This window comes from Grus americana, chromosome 4 (assembly GCF_028858705.1).
Source record: "Grus americana isolate bGruAme1 chromosome 4, bGruAme1.mat, whole genome shotgun sequence".
NCBI classification, from domain to species: Eukaryota; Metazoa; Chordata; class Aves; order Gruiformes; family Gruidae; genus Grus; species Grus americana.
Window position 1 is genome coordinate 4266300 of NC_072855.1, and position 18978 is coordinate 4285277.

General features: G+C 37.4%; 1 protein-coding gene across 1 annotated transcript in view; it reads left to right on the forward strand.

The window, feature by feature from the left end:
- CTNNA2 (catenin alpha 2) overlaps nt 1-18978 on the forward strand; it is a 539666-nt gene that overhangs the window by 93693 nt on the left and 426995 nt on the right. The window lies entirely within an intron of this gene.

The window sequence follows — 18978 nt, forward strand, 5'->3', positions numbered from 1 at the left end:
TTTAAGACAGGGATTGACTGAGTACATACTCGTGGTTTGTTGTTATACCATGGAATACAGGTTCACATTAAAAACAAACAAAACCAACCAACCAAATTAAAGAAACTATTAAAACCTGTTTCATTTCATACTGTGATTGATTAGGAGTGTATGCTCAACCAGTTATCTTTGAACTGAGTAAAATTTGCTAAAAGAAGGTAAAACATTTGTCCAATGGTCTAAAAAGAGCAAGATGACAGTGATCTTGGTTAACATGTATAATGCATATGTTAGTTTTAACCAGGTAGACCAATTTCTTTATTGTCAGAGAAAATCTTTGTGTACCTATGCACATCAAGTTTTGCGCATCTGTACAAATCTACGTGTGCCGCGAGTGCATGGGCAGGGGCAGGAGCAGCGCGATCCAGAGAAATGTGGCAGTAGACATCGAACTTCTCTCACCGTCAGTGGAATTTGCTGAGTCCGTGGCCCGGTGCCTTTCTGTTTCTGAGTTGCCGTGAATAATGGGAAGCTGGTTACATAATTCTGTTCTAGTAAGCTTCAGGATGGGTAGCCCCGTTATGTAAAATACACGGGCAAGTGATTTTTCTTCTAAGAATGCTCATTATATTAAAAATGAATGCCAGCTAACCCCATCTGTCCATCCAGCTGTTACTAATGGTTTTCTCATAGACGTTGTGGATCTTGAGGTTGGTCTGCTGGATAGAAATGTTGGTCGTCTTTTGAGACTGACACCAGACTGGATGTTTTTGTTTTCAGAATAAAACAGAGATAAAATATAAATTGCTACTTCTTTAATTCCACAAAAATGATGTCTCTCTTTGGTTCCTGCGCTCCTTAGACTGAGCCACTTTCCAAATAAATCACGCCTATTCTTTCTTTGTGTGTTTTTTTTAAAAAAAAACCCAAAACCAAAACACCCACCACGTTATCTTTCTACAAATTTTTCTGGACATGAACATCTCTAATAATGTACACAACTTTACAGACTCAAAAGACAAAGAGATAGATGTTTCATTTCACATAGCTGTTGATAACGTGGTAATTAACTTTCGTTATAAATCTTGATAATTTTGTTGTTGATATGGAAGATGGACTAAAATCCTGAATTCATTTTGATACCAACTGAAAATGAGGTTATGAGCTCTCTGTTATTCTGATCCTGGTGTTGGCATAGGAAGTGAAGCTGCTGTGACCCATGATCTGTTGTGAAAAGAACAAATTTCTAGCCTTCTGTGAGTGAATTTCCTGTTTTCCTTTCACTTTGTTTTCCAACACCTTGCCCAAAAAGGAGAATACATCAGCCAAGAAATGAAAGACAGTACATTTGTAGTTCTGTAGTTTCTCAAGTTGTTTAACTTTTTGTTTAGCTAGATTTATGTTTGGTAGCACACCTCAACAAATGGAAATAAAGAAATTACAAGCTGAGCTACAGGGCATGGATTTCTTCAGTGGTGGAAACTAAGGTGCCCAAGATCCTTACCCTTGTGTTTTGATGAGGAACAATGTATTTGTATTTTAGCAGTATGTCAGGAAGACTAGAGAAAATAAAGTGCAGTCAAGAGGAGTAAGAGAAATGTTTGGCTATTGTTTTATTCAACATTTATGAATATTTCTGTTCTGATTTCTTCATTTCATAGGTTTCTAGATAGTATGGGCATATAAAAAAACTTTTGTGAACATATAATTTAATTTCTTCTATTAGACACATAAATAGTTTTACTTATTTTCCTCTATTTTGAATCCAGTAAAGTATATATGACTAACGCATCTTTTTGTGAGCCACACAAACGTAATCGCGAAAGCTTCAAGTGATGAGAAATGTGCTACCTTCAAATTGTGTTTATCTGTTGCATTTTTAGCTTAAGTTATTCAGCTGCTCTTTCTGTTCTTCTCAGATAAGTTAACACTCATGCTAGTTTAAAGGCTTTTCTTTTTTCTGCTTAAAATTGCATATACAATCTGGCGAAGTCAACAATAGTATCTTGTTTACCTCTGTTTGGGCTTAGATTGTAATCTGCCTATGCAGTGACAACCACCACGAGATACCATGTGTACATTCCACGTGCAAAGATTTGGATCTCCTTAAAAAGTTTCAAAGCACTTTCCTTCCTAAAGAGAACATCTAATTTTAAAGTTTATCTTAGCAGAAAAATAAATACATAAATATTTAATCCCTGTTCAGTCTGCACTCTGAAGTCCACTGTAGATTCATAAGAGCTGCTTAACACAGAAATCATAGAGATGTGAAGTTCTACCAGAAATCATTGAAAACAGGTCACTGGATAGAAGAGAGTGATTTAATGGCCACAAAACGCAGCAGAACTGTGCTGCACAAATTCCTGAGCAACTTGATCTGACTTTGACCAGGAGTTTGGAGTAGACGACATCCCGAGATCCTGTACAGCCAAAATTTGTCTGATTCTGTGATTTCTAGCACCACCACAACAAATCCATGTTCTATTTTGGCATTCACACTTGAATATTTAGAATAACCTCTTGTTATCCAAGCTGTGTATGATTTTGGGGAACGCTTGGAAAACTAGAAACAGTTGTACACAAGTTGTTGGGCTCCAAAAATGCTAATCAAGCCTTTTGTGTCTGTGTGTGTGTGATTTAAGCTCCGAACTTGGTGTATATATAGACACACGAGTGACAGATTTTCAAATGGTGGTGCATCCACTGATTTCTACTGAAATTTTGGGGAGTAATACGGAAATGTGATGTGCGTTTGAAAAAGAACACCGCAGTGAGTCAGGAGAATGATGCATTAAAACTGAATTTTAGACAAGCTCATTAGTGTTCTGGATGAGAAAATATGGATAACCTATGAATTGATTTAGAAGAAATTATAAGACAGGAAGGTTGTCTGAGCTGGAGGCAAAAAAAAAAAAAATCCATTAACTGATCATGAGAATGCATTAGAAATGAGAGAATTGCATTTATTCTAGGAAGCCCTGAACTAGCAAACTAATTAAAACTTTCTCTGGCTGTCAGAGATGTAAGAGTATTAGAGCTTGCTGAGGTACCTGTTTTCCCAGAGCTCGTTGTCATGTTTAAAGAGTAACAGATATGCCCTGTCACATGTTTTTTATCACATTAATATTATTGAGAATTTGTAAGAAATGTGCAATTGAAAAATATACTAGAATTTCTGTTCTCAACAATATTGAATTTAATAATTGAGATATGTTTCTTTTCTCTGGCTTCAGTGTCGCAGTTAGCTAAAAGTAGAAAGTAATTGTATTTATTGATAGGTTTGTTTTCTGAGTTTATAATAGTTAATCTTTTTTACTATAACTCTTACAATTTTTAATTCTATGAAATTTTTATAAGGAAATGTATAACTAAAATATATCTTCAAGGGATACTGCCTCTTATTCTTACCTTCATGCATGCTAACAATTCTATTTGTCAGACTGTATATGGTTTTCATAAGAAAAAAATCATTAAATTTTTGGGAAGGGCTTAACTGCTGTTATCTGATATTTTATATACAGCCCGAAAATAGTGCTTGTTGAGGTTGCCCATAAGTTCTCAGGGGATTTTTCTGGTGGTTTTGCACAATAATGAAATACAAATATGAATACAAGTTATATATATGTTAAGGAGAGGGGAAAAAACCCCAAACAAACAAACAAACAACAAAAACCCAACCATAAGCCAGCAACATTAATGCAATTTTCTTTTTGAGAAACGTCAAAAATACTCGTGTGTGAACACCTAGATGAAAAGTTGAAGGAGTTGTGGGTAGTTTTTGAAGATAAGATCTGCTCTTTTGATGAGATTTCAATTTTCTAGTGTCAACCTGTGGTTATTCTCGGTAGTTTTTCCTAGGTATTTTAAATAGCAGTGTAGTTGTTTTACAAACGTGCCTCTATCACCAGAGCTGTACAGTAGTTGTGCTTTTTAGGATCTTTAATTTTTTGATTTTTGGACTGTTATGTATTATTTCGGAATTATAACAATAACACAAATAATAGCGAGTGTTCCTGTTGCAGATTTTGCATGACTGATTATGTGTTCCTTCAGTATGACACATTTCTGTCCTTCTGGAGTTGCTGTGAAGGGACAATTCTGAATTGCACTGCATGTGTTTTGGGGTTTTTTTTGTGTGTTTTAGTTTTTGTTGAATAATGTTTGTTTTTTTTTTTTAATATAGTATCACTCAGTGAAATTAAGTAACGTATCTATAAAATAAACAAGTCATTATATAAAATTCCAAATAGTTTTAACTAGTGCAATTTATTTAGAAAATCATAATAATTATGGCTGATGTTATACTTCATGATTTCCTCTCAAAGAACTTGTGCCTAATCTAATTGCTTGTGCAGTATATTTGGAAAATGGACTAATTTCTATGTTGCTATGAGAAACATAAATATATTGCCAACCATTCCAGTTGATGCAGATATTATATATATTCAGTGAACCTTGTTTTTATTGCATTTGAACCCTAAATCTGCTGTGCTAACTAATTTCCATGCCAAATATTGATTATTATTGTCAAGGAGCAGCATCTGAACCACACCTGTGCGTGTACACACACGGCTTTCCTTTTGGAGGGTTTGTGAACGAGCATGAATGTTTCAAATGCTTTGGAGAAAAGTTGAGTAACTGGTAACGGAGCACTGTATGGCTGATACACGTTCTGCTTGTGCTAGTAATTGCGCAGAATTTTTGAGCAATTTCTCTCTTTGGTAGCTGGTTTCAGCTGAAGTTTCTTCAAGACACACCAAAGGGAAAAATAATTATAAAGGCTTATTTTTTAATCATTCTAACCTTCCGGTACTGGAAGGGGCTCCAGGAAAGCTGGAGAGGGACTGGTGACAAGGGCAGGGAGTGACAGGCCAAGGGGAATGGGCTGAAGCTGCAGGAGGGCAGATGGAGATGAGATGTGAGGCAGAAATCCTTCCCTGTGAGGGTGCTGAGGCCCTGGCCCAGGTTGCCCAGAGAAGCTGTGGCTGCCCCTGGCTCCCTGGCAGTGTTCAAGGCCAGGTTGGATGGGGCTTTGGGCAACCTGGGCTAGTGGAGGGTGTCCCTGCCCATGGCAGGGGGTGGGACTAGAGGATCTCTGAGGTCCCTTCTGACCCAAACCAGTCTGGGATTCTGTGATCATTTGAGCTCAGTTCAGCTGTGCAATAAGGTCAATTTTATTTTTTTTTTAACTGAAACAGGACTATTTTCCCAATTGTGCAGTTAGTTTCTGTTTAAGCTCTGCTTATATTGAAACGCTTGCAGATCTGTGGTGTTTCTGGGAGTGTGGGAGGTCAGACTGCTCATCAGTCTTCCTTGGCATGGGCTAGTTAGGTGATGGCCATTCGTGTCAGGGAATCAAAGGTGAATCCTATCAGAAAATGAATTTTGAATTTTTCTTTTCTGAGTGAAATTGAACTTTAAACATTGTTTATGAAGTTATTTTGTTGAATAGGAACTGAATGCACCTTACTTCCTCCATCAGTATGCTATTTATCACTTAAAATAATTTCTGAACTAAAAACTAGCAGGTGCCTATTTACTTCTGGGTGTTTTTTTCAGCCGTTAGATTCTGCAAGAAACATCTCCTGTATTCTGGCCATCTCTGTTTCTTCTTTGCCGTTGGATTCAGTAACAACTGTACCTCTCTGTAAACTCTAGTTGGGATCTTCTCAGTATGGAGACTTTTTATGCTGGCTAAGAGAACTTTAAACTAAATTTTATCTTTTCTATTTTTATTCTCCCTTGCTGGAAAATTGTGTACTATTTATAGTAGGTAGTGTCCTGTAAAGTCTGGACCTTGTCCCAGTGATTTTATTCGCTGTTTAGAGGTGTTTATGTATGTATTTGTACTTCTGAGTTGATGCATATGCAGGTTAGCATTTGCTGGGAGGAGAATGAGGACTCAGAGGGCTTTAGATCTCATCCATTACTCCTGTGTTCTGTTTTTATGGAAAAATGGTGCTTAAACTGAGAGCAATGAGACACGATGGCTACTTTTTCTTTTCTTCTGCCACACAAGCCAATATGGAGAGATGGTGAGAAAATTTATTATTGGTGTGTCATAGCTGGAAATGCAAGTTATGATGGGAATATCATAGGTGTGCAGTAAATGGTGACTGAAAAAGCTTATGGCTAAAATGGACCTACTCTACTGAGTAACTCTTTGTATTCTTAAATGCCAGACTTTCCATCCATTGACAAACTCGTCGATCTTGTTCATGAGTAGCAAATTATTAGTGGTTCAGGGTTACCAGAAAGCGGTTTTGACTTTACGTGATGTGGACAAAACTGTTTTCATCACGAATTAACTTAAACATTTACTGCTGTGACTCTTCAGTCTGACAGGTAGTCTGGTCTTATGAAGCAGGTTTGCTGTGTATGACATGAATATATCCAGGTGCAGTGAGTAAGTTCTGAGAAGGAATTTGCTGGAGGTATTTGCAAATTCAGTGAGTAAATAAACTATCTGATTTGATGCATTTGTGTAGGTTGTGTCATGCCCTTGACTATTACATGAGCAGAAGATAGAAGCTCTTTCCCAGCTACAGAACTGATCTCTTCTTACAAATTGAGATCCATCTGTATTCTTGAAGTTGGACTCTCTTTTGGGTCCAGGCTTCTGACATCTTCTCATCAAAGCCAAATCAAGAGACGAGACACAGGGACGAAATGTGTATCTAATGACAAGAAGACGTACACCATGTAGAAACACGGCTTTGTGTGGATGGTGTGCACATTCATATAATCCCCCAGCCCCAAACCTCATTGCTTGGCTAAGCAGGGATACCAGTTGTCCTTGCAAAGAGCTGGACTTTTAACTTCAAGAGAGAGAACTGCTGTAAAGCTTCCCCCGTCATGGCTGATTAGAGTGTAATCATAATGGGGCTAGTGTCTTGACTGAAAAGAAGTGTAATACATAAACAACAAGGAAAGAGAGGGAGCCGAATATCAAGCTAGAGTAAGCACTGAGAAGTTTTGCTGGTATTTCCAGTTGCGGCTCCATTACAAGAATGAATGAGTTGCAGTGGAGAGGTCGGGGCAGGGGGGAGCCGGATGAACCTTTCCTGTAAGCGTTGGGCATTCACCAGGGAAGAATCAGTGCAAGCAATTGCATAGCTGAAGCCTGGGAAATTCCCTGATGCTGTCTTCGTCTTGACTGCTGCCTGGTATCCAGTGATAGGACGCGTGGGAATGGTTCAAAGCTGCACCAGGGGAGGTTTAGACTGGACATTAGGAGGCATTTCTTTACTGAGAGGGTGGTCGAACACTGGAACAGGCTTTCGAGAGCGGTGGTCGATGCCCCAAGCCTGTCAGTGTTTAAGAGGCATTTGGACAATGCCCTTAGTAACATGCTTTAACTTTTGGTCAGCCCTGAATTAGTCAGGCAGTCGGACTAGATGATTGTTGTAGGTCACTTCCAACAGAAATTATTCTACTCTACTCTATTCTGCTCTACTCATATAGCACAGCTTGAAGTTTTGACACTTGTCTAGCCATTTTCCTAACCGTATTCTTTTCTTGCATACGGTTTTCTTGCAAATGTTTCATGGAAGAGTTTTCAGAACATAGTGTTCTTGCCTGGGATTTCCAAACTCTAAGCAAGAAGATCAGACTAATATGAACAATTATTGTAATATCTTTCTTCTACTTGTGTCTGTGAAGATGTATAGCAAGATGCAGTGAAGCAGAGCTGAGCCTTTTTCTGTCCTCAAACATACAACTCAGCAGGTTCTGAAGACTTCTGTTGATTTAACAACAGCGGGGTCATCGCCGTAGAAGGGGAATATCTAACAGTTTTTAGGGAAAATTGGCTTTGGTTGCATTTTTAGTTAATTCTTTTCAATTTGCTTGAAAAGCAGTTATATGTTTTGATTTTTCAGAATATCTTGTGAGCTACATGTCACTTCCGAAAATTCTCACAGTCAACAAATGTGTTAGCAAATTACAGTCTTTTTTCTTTTATGTCAAAAATGCTAATTGAAGCAGGATAGGTTTATCAGCTTTTGTTTTATAAAATGATTTCATAGTTAATAGCCAGTGGCCTTGTTACAAAAGAAATAATGGATTTTCGTTTTGGCTGATAAGCAATTTCTTGTTTGTATTATAAACTGATACTAAAAGTATTTGACACATTTTTTCCCAGGGGTTAAAACAAAAGATATCAAAATTATTGCAGCAGATATAACCACTAATACAATAATTTATATAACTATAATAGTTCTAAATCTAGGAAAGTTTGATAATGTAACTGAGTGCTTAGGAAGGGGGTTAACTGGAAAAAAAAAATTTAATATCACCAAATGTGAATCAAATGTATTAACAATAAATAATGTCAGTCACATACTGTATGTGCAGGGACTTGGTATGGTTTGTTAAGCAGCAACTTCAAAATAGCTGTTACGATATCCAACTGAATGTGAGCTCATAGTAGCGAAAGCTAATACGATCCTTAAGTGGAACAGCTGGTGGATATAAATAAATTTAGCGAGGCACTATTATTGTTATAACATAGCATTAATGAGATTATTATGGAAGGATTCCCTATTTGCAAAAAAGATGTTGACAAATTGGAAGGAGATCAGAGAAGAATTATGTGAATGATCTGAGTTTTGTCTTTTAATGGCAGACTAAAGTCTTTGGATATATTTCATTTATATGCAGGATGATCAATGAAAAGAAATAGTAATAAATTAACTGCCAGGATAGATTTTAAGACTATTTCTGGTAGCACTTATAGTGTAAATAATATTCTAGAATTAATTTAAACTAAATTAAAAAAAATGGGATTCACACCCTGAAACTAAACCATGCCATCATTAAAATGATATTCAGTAAGAATTTTGCAGTAAGTACTTACAGGAGTAGGCTGTAGCAAGTTAAGAGGTATTATGATCTCAACCAAGATACATTTCCGTATGAGCAGAAAGTTTTATCGTAGTGAAGCGGTTTTTATCTGACAAAATCCTCTGCCTGGAAACTGACACTATAAATAAATATAAACTGTAAATAAACTATAAATAACATACCTGCTGGAATAGTTCTCCTAGAATGGTTGGCAACTCAGTGCTAGCAGAATCTGTGATTAAAAACTGGATATATTTTTGAAGGACATGCCCTAGGTCTACCAGGAGTTGTGAAACTGGGAAAAGAATTACTGGAAGAACAAAACGCTGTGCAATAATGGGGCTACTCACTTTATGAATCAAGGCGGAAGCAGGAGCAGGATTTCTTGTTTTCTGATCAGATTTGAGAGGAAAAAGAGAAAATATATATACAGAACCTGTGTGATTCAATCTGTATGCTTCTGATGACTTCAGAAGCCATTTGAATATTAAAGTTTGTAATCCGTCTTAGCTTCATTTTTGAGAGTGATGTAAAAATTTTATTCGCTTTCTTATTTTTCATTAACTTAATTTGCTGTATGTCATCAATCCGCTAAAGTTAGAAAGGCTACAAAATAAGCCTGATTACAAAAAGGATACACTAATTACAAGATTTTGCTTTGAGGTGTTAATTAACCTAATTATAATAGATACATGTTCTGAAAAGCAATGGTAATTTTCTTCCATTTCCCTTCAATATCTGTTTCTGAAGTTTGACTGATTTATTTGCAGTTCATAGAATTCAGGGCATGGATACATGGATCTTTTCTTTTCTTCTTCTTTTCTTTTTTTCTTTCCTATGTTAATTTCTTTGGAATATTGATTATGTTGGGAGTGCACTTTTTAATGGATCGAAATACATTTTGTAGCGACCTTGGAATGTTTTATAAAACAGTAATATGGAACTAGAGAGATTTGAGCTTTTGGTGTATTTTAAACAAGATGTTGATTTTCATCCAAAGAAATTTAGAAATGTGTTGCAGTTTTGCCTTAAGCACATGGTCTAAACTACCATTGTTTAGTTTCCTGTTTGGTAAATTAATTTTTAGTATCTCTTCCCACAGCCTCATAAGTGGTTGATGTTCCTGAATATTATGTGTCTGAGCAGCAAATGCTCAGATTGTGAAGAAATGTCCTCCTCTTTCAATGGGATGATTAATATTTTCCCCTTGATGTATTGAAGTTTCTCTCATTTAATATATTTCTGTGTACTACATTCAGGACTCATCGATGAGACTTCTCAAACCTTTTACTACTCATTAATGGGGTTGTTAAGCATATGCACCTCATGCTTAGCATATTCAACACAGATGTGTTCAATATTGTGCAGATGACCTTTGAAGAATATACAGGGAATATTGCTTTGCTGAGTAGAAATTTTCCTTTTTGTAGATATCTGTTTTTTAGAGTAAGTCTTTTTGAAGTCCTAAATGAAGTCAGCGCTAGAATTTTCGTTCTTATTTAGTTTGTTGGGTCAGTGTGGAGCAAGGGATTAGTTGTTCAAATTTTCACTCTTGGCTGACAGCTAGTTCATAAATAAAAGAGTATTTAGCAAAAAAGCATAATCGTAACAAAGTAGCCCTGACACCTTATTTTATGTGAGTATTTTTCTTTAGAAATTAGTTTTAAATATGAAAATAGATGGAATTGATTTTACAGACCCTTTTAAACCAAGAAATACAGCTTAATTTTAGCTTAATAAACTGTTAGTGTGGAAGAGGATAAACCATAAGTAATTCCTCACCTGATAAAAGTTACTGTAGACATGACTCTTCAGATTGCACTAAATCTGCTCTCCTTTTCCAAATCACCTGCCGCAGCACTGGTAGTTGGTATGTGTGGCTTAGCAGTGTCCTGTGCCGTGTCCCTTGCTCTGGGCTGCTCCTGACGTGGTGGATCCTGGAGCAGGAGAGCTGTGGTACAGCTGCGCCCAACCCAGGTTGGTATCTCCTACTTGACCTTTGCTTGGCAGCAGCCTGGGGTAGCCCCTTGCCAAGAACACTTGGTTGTTGACCTGGGATCTTACACAGCTTTCATGTAACCGGAGTCCTTTGACCGCTTCTCTTGTCCTGTATCATATGATCCAACACTTGAAGATTTTTCCACCTTTTGCCCCATCTTGAAAACTCTTGACATCCGATGGTGTATTCAGCCCATGTTCTGTTTTTCTATTTGTTTGCTTTTTCCCCCTAAGCTTTATCTTGCCTGTCAGCATGCATTTGGGTTGGAAGGGGTGCAGAACAGATGAATCCTCGAGACTGTCTTCCTGACAGAGCTGGTCATGCACTTTCTCTCTGACTTACCAGGGAGCACTTGTTGCACCAAGTCCAGGTCTTGTCTAATTCCATTCTCAAAGCAACAATCAGATTGGGAGTCAGTCAACCTTTCAAAGTGAGTTCATGATCCTTAGAGCATACGATATACTGACCTTTCAAATTGTGAAATCGCAAGCTAGCCTTCTGCTTGTGAGCATCATATATCCTATCATATTATAGATCATATCATATCCTTCTGATATCTGAAAGGGGCCTACAGGAAAGCTGGAGAGGGACTGGTGACAAGGGCAGGGAGTGACAGGCCAAGGGGAATGGCCTGAAGCTGCAGGAGGGGAGATGGAGATGAGATGTGAGGCAGAAATCCTTCCCTGTGAGGGTGCTGAGGCCCCGGCCCAGGTTGCCCAGAGAAGCTGTGGCTGCCCCTGGCTCCCTGGCAGTGTTCAAGGCCAGGCTGGATGGGGCTTTGGGCAACCTGGGCTAGTGGAGGGTGTCCCTGCCCATGGCAGGGGGTGGGACTGGATGGGCTGTGAGGTCCCTTTCAACCCAAACCACTTTAGGATTCTGTGATCATATTATTAGACATGTGCATTTTCTTGCTCTAAAACCTTATCTGCTTGTACAAATGGTTAAACTGCAAGTTTTCAGAGCAGGATTTTGGAGAAATGAGATTTGCAACAGGAATTAATTTTCCTGATTCATTTCATTTTGGTCTATAGTAATGAAAATGTATTGTATCTGCTTATGCTAATAGTAAGTTCTTTTATTAGAAGGTATTCATATAGAAGCATAATGAATCCAGTGTACTGAATGGTTACTGAATATTGAGTTGTTTCCAGGGGATACGTATTAACCTATTCAGTTTTTCCCAATGAATTACACATATCTGCGCTCTGTAGTGCAGAATGATTAAGCTTTTACTACTCTGCTTGAAATACTTTAATTGCCGGGTAGTTTTTTTTACTCTTCTGAAAAAGCAATTGGCTCAAAAAAATTTGAGGAAAATGAATGCATGAGGCACTACATATATGTATATACCCACACACATATATATACACACACGTGTGTATATATACATACAATTTATTTTTTCCTTCCTGTCTTCTACTCAGTCCATATTCTTTTAATCTGCTTCCTTCGTATCTTCCATTATGTAAGAGATCTTTGAGTGCTTCCATGAAGCTCTAATATTTGTATCTTTTTTTACATTTCTTTTTAAACTGAGGGACTCGGTGTTTCCACATATGTGAAATATGATATTGTTGACCTTTTTGCACTTTGATGGATTAAAAAAAGTTTGTGGTAGTGTTTTTGTCCTTTATAGAAAAGGAAATGGGCTTTATTTGAGAAGTTCCTGTCTGACATAACTGAAGTACTTGTTAGAGTAACTGAAAACATGCAGGTTTATTCTTGGTGTAGTACTGATTATGATCAGTTAGTTCATTTTATAATGTGGTCCGTGCCCTGTAAGATATGCTTTTCTTTATGAGCCACTTATGTGAAAAATAAATTCACTCTCAAATAGTTATCTTTATTTTGAGTTTCTGAAGTCAACAGCATTTTAGCTTGTTTGTTCAAGATGTATCTGGGCTACGTCATTTATTTCCAATGAGAAATGAATGCATGTTTTTAATTACATTATTTCAAGTATCAGGAATTCAGAAACGATAATTTGATTGTGTGTGTGTGTGTGTGTGTGTGTTTGGACAAACAAGAAGAAACTCCAGGATGTGAGCTGCATCTGGCCGCTTCCCCATGCTGGAGTCTTAGGTGGAGACAGAAGTTTCTACTTCCTTGCTAGCTTGCTTGGACAAGTAAGAGGAGTTAGGAACGTTATTTTCTATTTTCATATGTTGGTTGGTGTTTCGTTGCTAGAGGCTTTCGGTCTTTCTTAGGGACTTTCCTGTGTTCTTGGCTTGGTTGCCTGTCAGGTTTTCTTGGGTTCATCACCTGCAGTAAAGGTAGGTAGAAAGCTGCAGTGCCATATCATGGAGAGTGAAAACTTGGTCTTCTCTTCTCAATCAAGGTAAAATTTAGGAGCCTCAGCACTTTACCATCGTTCCTCAGCCATTGTTAGTTTGGACAATTACTTGAAACTGAAAAGGCCAGACCTGGTTTTGAAGTATGCATACCTGCTAATGTGGCAGGCCTCATATTTTTGTTATTAACATACCCTGTTTCTCAAGTATTATAAATTATTTGGGCAGAATGCTTGAAGCTGTACATACTTCCATTAGTGCCTGTCAACTTTGTTGATAGATATATACCAGTAGTATAATATACAGAGTGGACTGATACAGCTCAAAGCTATTTCTTTTTCTCTCAAAGGGCATGTTGGGAGTGCTTCTGTTTATTTATGTTTTAGTTTGTTTTGAATATTATAGGGAAAGTAGTGAGAGAGTTTTGTTGAAGAAAAAGGTGGGGTGGGTACTTTGTGGCACTAAAAAAATTGCAGCAGTTTTACTGGTCTTTAGGGTCTATAGTCTCCTGTAAAAATTGACTTTCTTCTTGCAGCAGACAAACTACAAGAATGGAAATTATGATTGCAGTCATCATCCTAGAGCTTTTGTGAGTGTTTAAATTTTACTGGACAAAAGTTACTAAGCACTTTGAAACTGAAGACTGAAATTTTGAGCTCAATATAGTAGTCACTGCATAATATTTTATACATCTTTAATGAGAGCTTAGTAATGCATATGTTCTTCACACCTCTCAGCCTTTTTCATTGAACTAAAAATGTTCAAGAGTAAAATTGGTATAATCAACTTACACAATTGTGGTCTCTATTCAAGTGATTGGCCCTGCAGTTTTCTCTTTAGACTTTGGAGAGTATCCTGAATTAGTGTGAGGATTTTTTGCCTTTTCTGGTTGCGGTTTTTATGTGTGTGGTTGGTTGGTTGGGTTTTTTTTTATTTTTTTCTTTCTTTTCTTTCTTTTACATCTGTTTTGGTTTTATACCCCAGCAAAAGCCATTTAGGCTGGCTGAGCCAGCAAGGACATTAAACATCGGTAGATCATTTATTTTACATCCTTCATGGAAATGAGATAGGAAGCCCATAGTATCAGTTTGTACTGAGCAGTGTGAATTTTGTGTATAATCAAATAATTAGAATGGTGTATTTTTATACATACTTCTCTCAGCAGAGAAATTCTAAAACAATTATGTCAGAAACTAAGTCAGAATAAATTAAGACGCTTAGATGATGCTTCCCTGTTATTAACAGTGATGCTTCTCATGCTGATTTGCCTTGAAGCAGGACGCATCCTTCAGAGTTGTTCTGTCTGCAACCTTTCCTCCAAGTCTCCTGAGAAGCAAAGGAAGCAAGCCTGGCATTTTTCTCTCTGGGCAGGTAGATATAAGCCACCACTGATTGTAACAGGAGACCTGCGGATGTCTCTGTCAGTGATCTTGTGAGCTGATGCCCATAGAAGTCCTATTAAGTAGCCAATAATCTGGAGCTTAACTCTTTTGGAAATGGGATCACTACTGAGAGGAATCAAAGTGCAAGTTGCTATGAGTGGCGTGGCCCTGAGTGCTGGTTGAGAGCTTTTTGGTCTTGTACATTTAAAAATCATCAGTTGAAGAAGGTACGTGCTAATGTGCTGTTCACACGTGGTTGTTAATCCATTACCTCATTAACTGCTGATTCACTACAGTCCCTCCGCTACTTGAGACTGAGGGCTTCAATGACCGCAGCACTTAAACTTTTATCTGGAGTACAGTTCTCTGGCGCTCTACCTTTTTATTTTTGTTCTAAAATCTTGCGTAGTGTTGAGTGACTTATTAGTAAATACATACCACGGTCACATCCAGTAGAGGCTATGGACTCAGCCAATATAAAGAGAGGCCGCTAGAATAGCCAATGGTCATGCCCGCACTATGTTTTTTCAGCATCCTTAGAAAACCAATGAAACCCTTTCATTTTTGGGTAGTAGTTTTTACTTAAATCTCAAATCTCAAGAAGCTCGCTAAAATGTTTTAAAAATGCAAAAAACCTTGGTGCTTCTCGGGAGTCTGTATTCTGATAGCAGAAAAGAAGTCATTTTACAGAGGGTATTTCTTCATCCCCGTGTTAGAATCAGGTGTGACCGCAGAGCTGCTGCTATGAAGGACAAAACCTTGACTTGAAATGATTATCTGCCACTGCTTCTGCTGACCTACAGCTTGTGGCTTCCACTGGACTTGATACCAAATGTTAAGCCATGACAGGGAAGCCAAGGGATCTTTAAGTTTACATAATGTGGTCCTCTCATCTCCTCGTCCTCCTGGCCTCCTCTGCAATCCTTTACTTCTCCCAGTTGTGTGGTTTTGTCCCCAGGCACCATTCTGTTCCAAAATACCAATAAAACTTATGAATAGCATGTCAAGAAAGTGTTATTAAATGCTTTTGAACTGGTAGGAAAACTACTGAAAATAGTTATGCTCTCATTCTTTATGAGGTGGAAATTTAGTAGAGAGAAGCAGTTTTAGAACTTTGGAGGTGATTGTTTTATAAGTTTAATTTCAGTTTTTAGTTTCCTATAGTAATTTTATGCAGGATTGTCTCACTGTTCCCATTTGACTAGACTATTTCTGTCTACTCCTTCAAATATTTCCCCTGGCCAAAAATTTTCTAGTGATTACATCATCAATCTATGTCCTGTGATAATTATTTCTATTTTTTCTTCCTCTCTGTTCTTTCTGGTTATAACATCTGGGTACTCTAGATTCTGTTAAAGTCATTGCATGAAAAAAATGACTGCTGCTTTTAACCCAGAAATTCTTGTGCCTTTCTTCAGGCCACACTCCGTGGTGGTCTGTATTTCTCTCTGCCAAACTCTTAGTAGGCCCTTGCTTTTCCAGTAGGTACGTCAGTAGTTCCTCAAGGCTCCCATGGTAACATCTGGTTCCTAAGTAATTCTTTACTCTTCACTCTGACACAGCTTTTGGGCTAGTGTGTTTTTATTACAGAAAAGGGCAGGAATCAGCAGGGTTGCATTTTTTGTTTAGAATTTCCTGTTTTAGAGAAAAGTATTTTAGGTTAACAGGCTGTTGGGTCCGAATTCATCAGCTGGTTATATATTGAGTTTCATAAGTCTCATTTAAAGAAATCTCATTCATTCGCTGGAAAATCACTCATGTTATAAATGTTCTGTATACTTGGCGGTCTGAACTGCAAATTTAATTACAAATTTTCCATTGAACTGCTGGCATATACCTAGGTAATATATACTCTTTATGAGTCAACCCAGTCGCAGTGAGTCAGCTGCTCTTCTGAAGTGTGTTTCTTTTACTGATGTGGCCATCAGAAAGCTGAGGCTTCAAAGGCCACGTATTAAGAAGATATATATTTGGACGTAATATATCCTTTTTTTTTTTATGATATCCCTTTCCTCCATCACACTACCCAAATACAGTATAGAACATTATCTTCCTTGATTTGTCAGTGGCTGCTGTAAGCTTACATGATGTGAACTTTGAGGTTATATGGTTTGCTGTGTAGGTATGTGATACTGTCTCTGTGCACTCTCTATATGAGATGATGTATTTGTCACCGCAGTGTCTGAACACTCTGCAAGAAGCTTATTTAGCCAGAAAATGAATATATGTAATCAGCATCTAATTTCACAAAAGTCCAACAGGGAAGCTTATGCTGGGTTCCTGCATTTCCATTTATGTAGGGTGGAACTATCAAAAAGCTGATTGTTTCCTCAAAATGTGCCTTATGCTGGATCCATTAAGTTTCACTGAGAGTGTGTGGGCAACTTGATATTCATATAACCTTTATTAACATTTATAACTAGATTTTATACTACTACATTTTTACTTTTCGTGAGTTTTTTATGATGTTGCTTGTCCTTGTAAATTTATCTACTGTCTTAGTTTAGTAAATCTCATACAAGATACTGAAGAATTTTACATAAATAACATGATCAGAAGCTTTTTTTTATTGAGTTTTATTCTTGTTTTTAAGTAACTAAATCTATATATTCCAAATGTTTCTGTGACTTAGTAGAGATCTAGGCTTAATAGATTCTGGGTTTAGTAAAGATTCTGTGTTGATATAAGGTGCATATATGAAAAAATACTGACATTTTACATTACATTTTCCATATTGATCAAGTCAACATGTTCTGTTGACAGTATCGATCAATTCTGATTAACCACCTTAGACTTGAATATTCAATTACTTTTATGGCAAGAGTCACACATTACTCAAATATTTTTACTTTTATAGGAGGCCTTTTAGAGTGATGTCATCCGTCAATGTCACAAACACACCACACCCCCCCAACCAACAAAAAAAAAAAGGAAAAAAAAAAAAAAAGAAAAGTTTTACTTCATCAGATTGTTTAGTTCTGGTCTTAAAGGAATTTGGAAAACATATTTTGGACATTTTTTCCCCATATAAGACTTGATATTATATTGTATTCCCCAGCACAATTTATATTCTAAAATTTGGTTTTACTTAGAGATGAAGTGCGTATGATAGTTCATTATTTATCAGGTATTTGTTTGCCATATCATATTCATTCATTTAACATACACTTGATTTTTACAAGTCATTCCGCACAGAGAAGCATAAGCCAGCTGACCGATTCCCATGCAAGCGGCAGCGAGCCAGTCAGCCCATCTGCGACTGGGGCGGTGTGGATTGGGCGTACTGGGAAGCAAGTGATGGGGAGCTGGGAAAACAAAACATGTTGGAGAATAAGATGCTCATAGAACAGGTGCTCACAGACCAGTCTTGTCTTATTCTCAGCACTTCATCCAAAACAAAGAAACCACTTTAAGACTCATCCTCCCACAGTAAATTTTGATATGATAACAAGGTTGTCCCTGGGTCTCTTATCAGACTTGTATAAAAGATTAGCGTAATCTAGTTACAATGAAAATCTGACCTGCTTTTGCCTTGCTTCCTAAATGGCCGAAGGGAAAAAAAATTCCTAGATGAGACAGATGAGCGGTTGTCTTGCTTCTTGAAAGCTGAAAAAAAACCCCCTAAGAAACAAACCCTAAGTGTTTGGAGAATGCCATAGGCAATTTGAAATTTTTAGAGCTCAAAAGAGAGATTGCTGTTTCGTGAGGTCTGTTTTGAGGTGCTGTGGTACTGCAATGATGTTATACCAACACACTTTGAAATAAATTTACTGAAAAACACTGGTGTTTGTTCCATAGGCTTTTACCAGTATTTGTTTTTTTCTGGAATGGTTGCCCAACTGTGGGGTACAATTATAATAAATTCTTTTTGTCCAAGGTATATCACCTCATCCAAAATCAGAATACTTTGCAAGCGCCACACTGTTATTACTAAGTTATGCAAAAGTTGCTGGCTTAAGATCTGCATTGCTTAAATCGATGATTTGTTATAGTCTGTGATATAGGAGAGTGAAATTATTAATTTTCAATAAACTAAGGAATTGGGAAAAGCTCCTGTGTGAGCTTTTGAATTGTCCTAGCTTACTGTTCACTTTGAAATTTCTGCAGTAGAGAGGTGCAAAAATCACTTCAAAGTGGCAGTAAAAGCAAAACCAGTCATCCCCACGTTCTTGCTGGGCAGCCTCTTCTCCCTCTTGCACCTTCAGAAGTTGCATGTCTGCAATGCAAGAGATGAGGACACCGGGTCTCCTCAACAAAAGGGCTATCGGATATTGGCAAAATAACGCATTTTGAGTAATATTGGTCTGGAAATAGTAAAACCATTGCTGACGATCCTCTTCACAAAAACGTAGTATAACATGTACACCCAGAGTGGGAAAGTGGAGCAAATGGGAAGATATAATTTCATGCAAGTTTATGAATACTTGAAGACAGAATATTAGTAGTAGATTGTCTCAAGTCTAATACTCACTACCTATTTGTT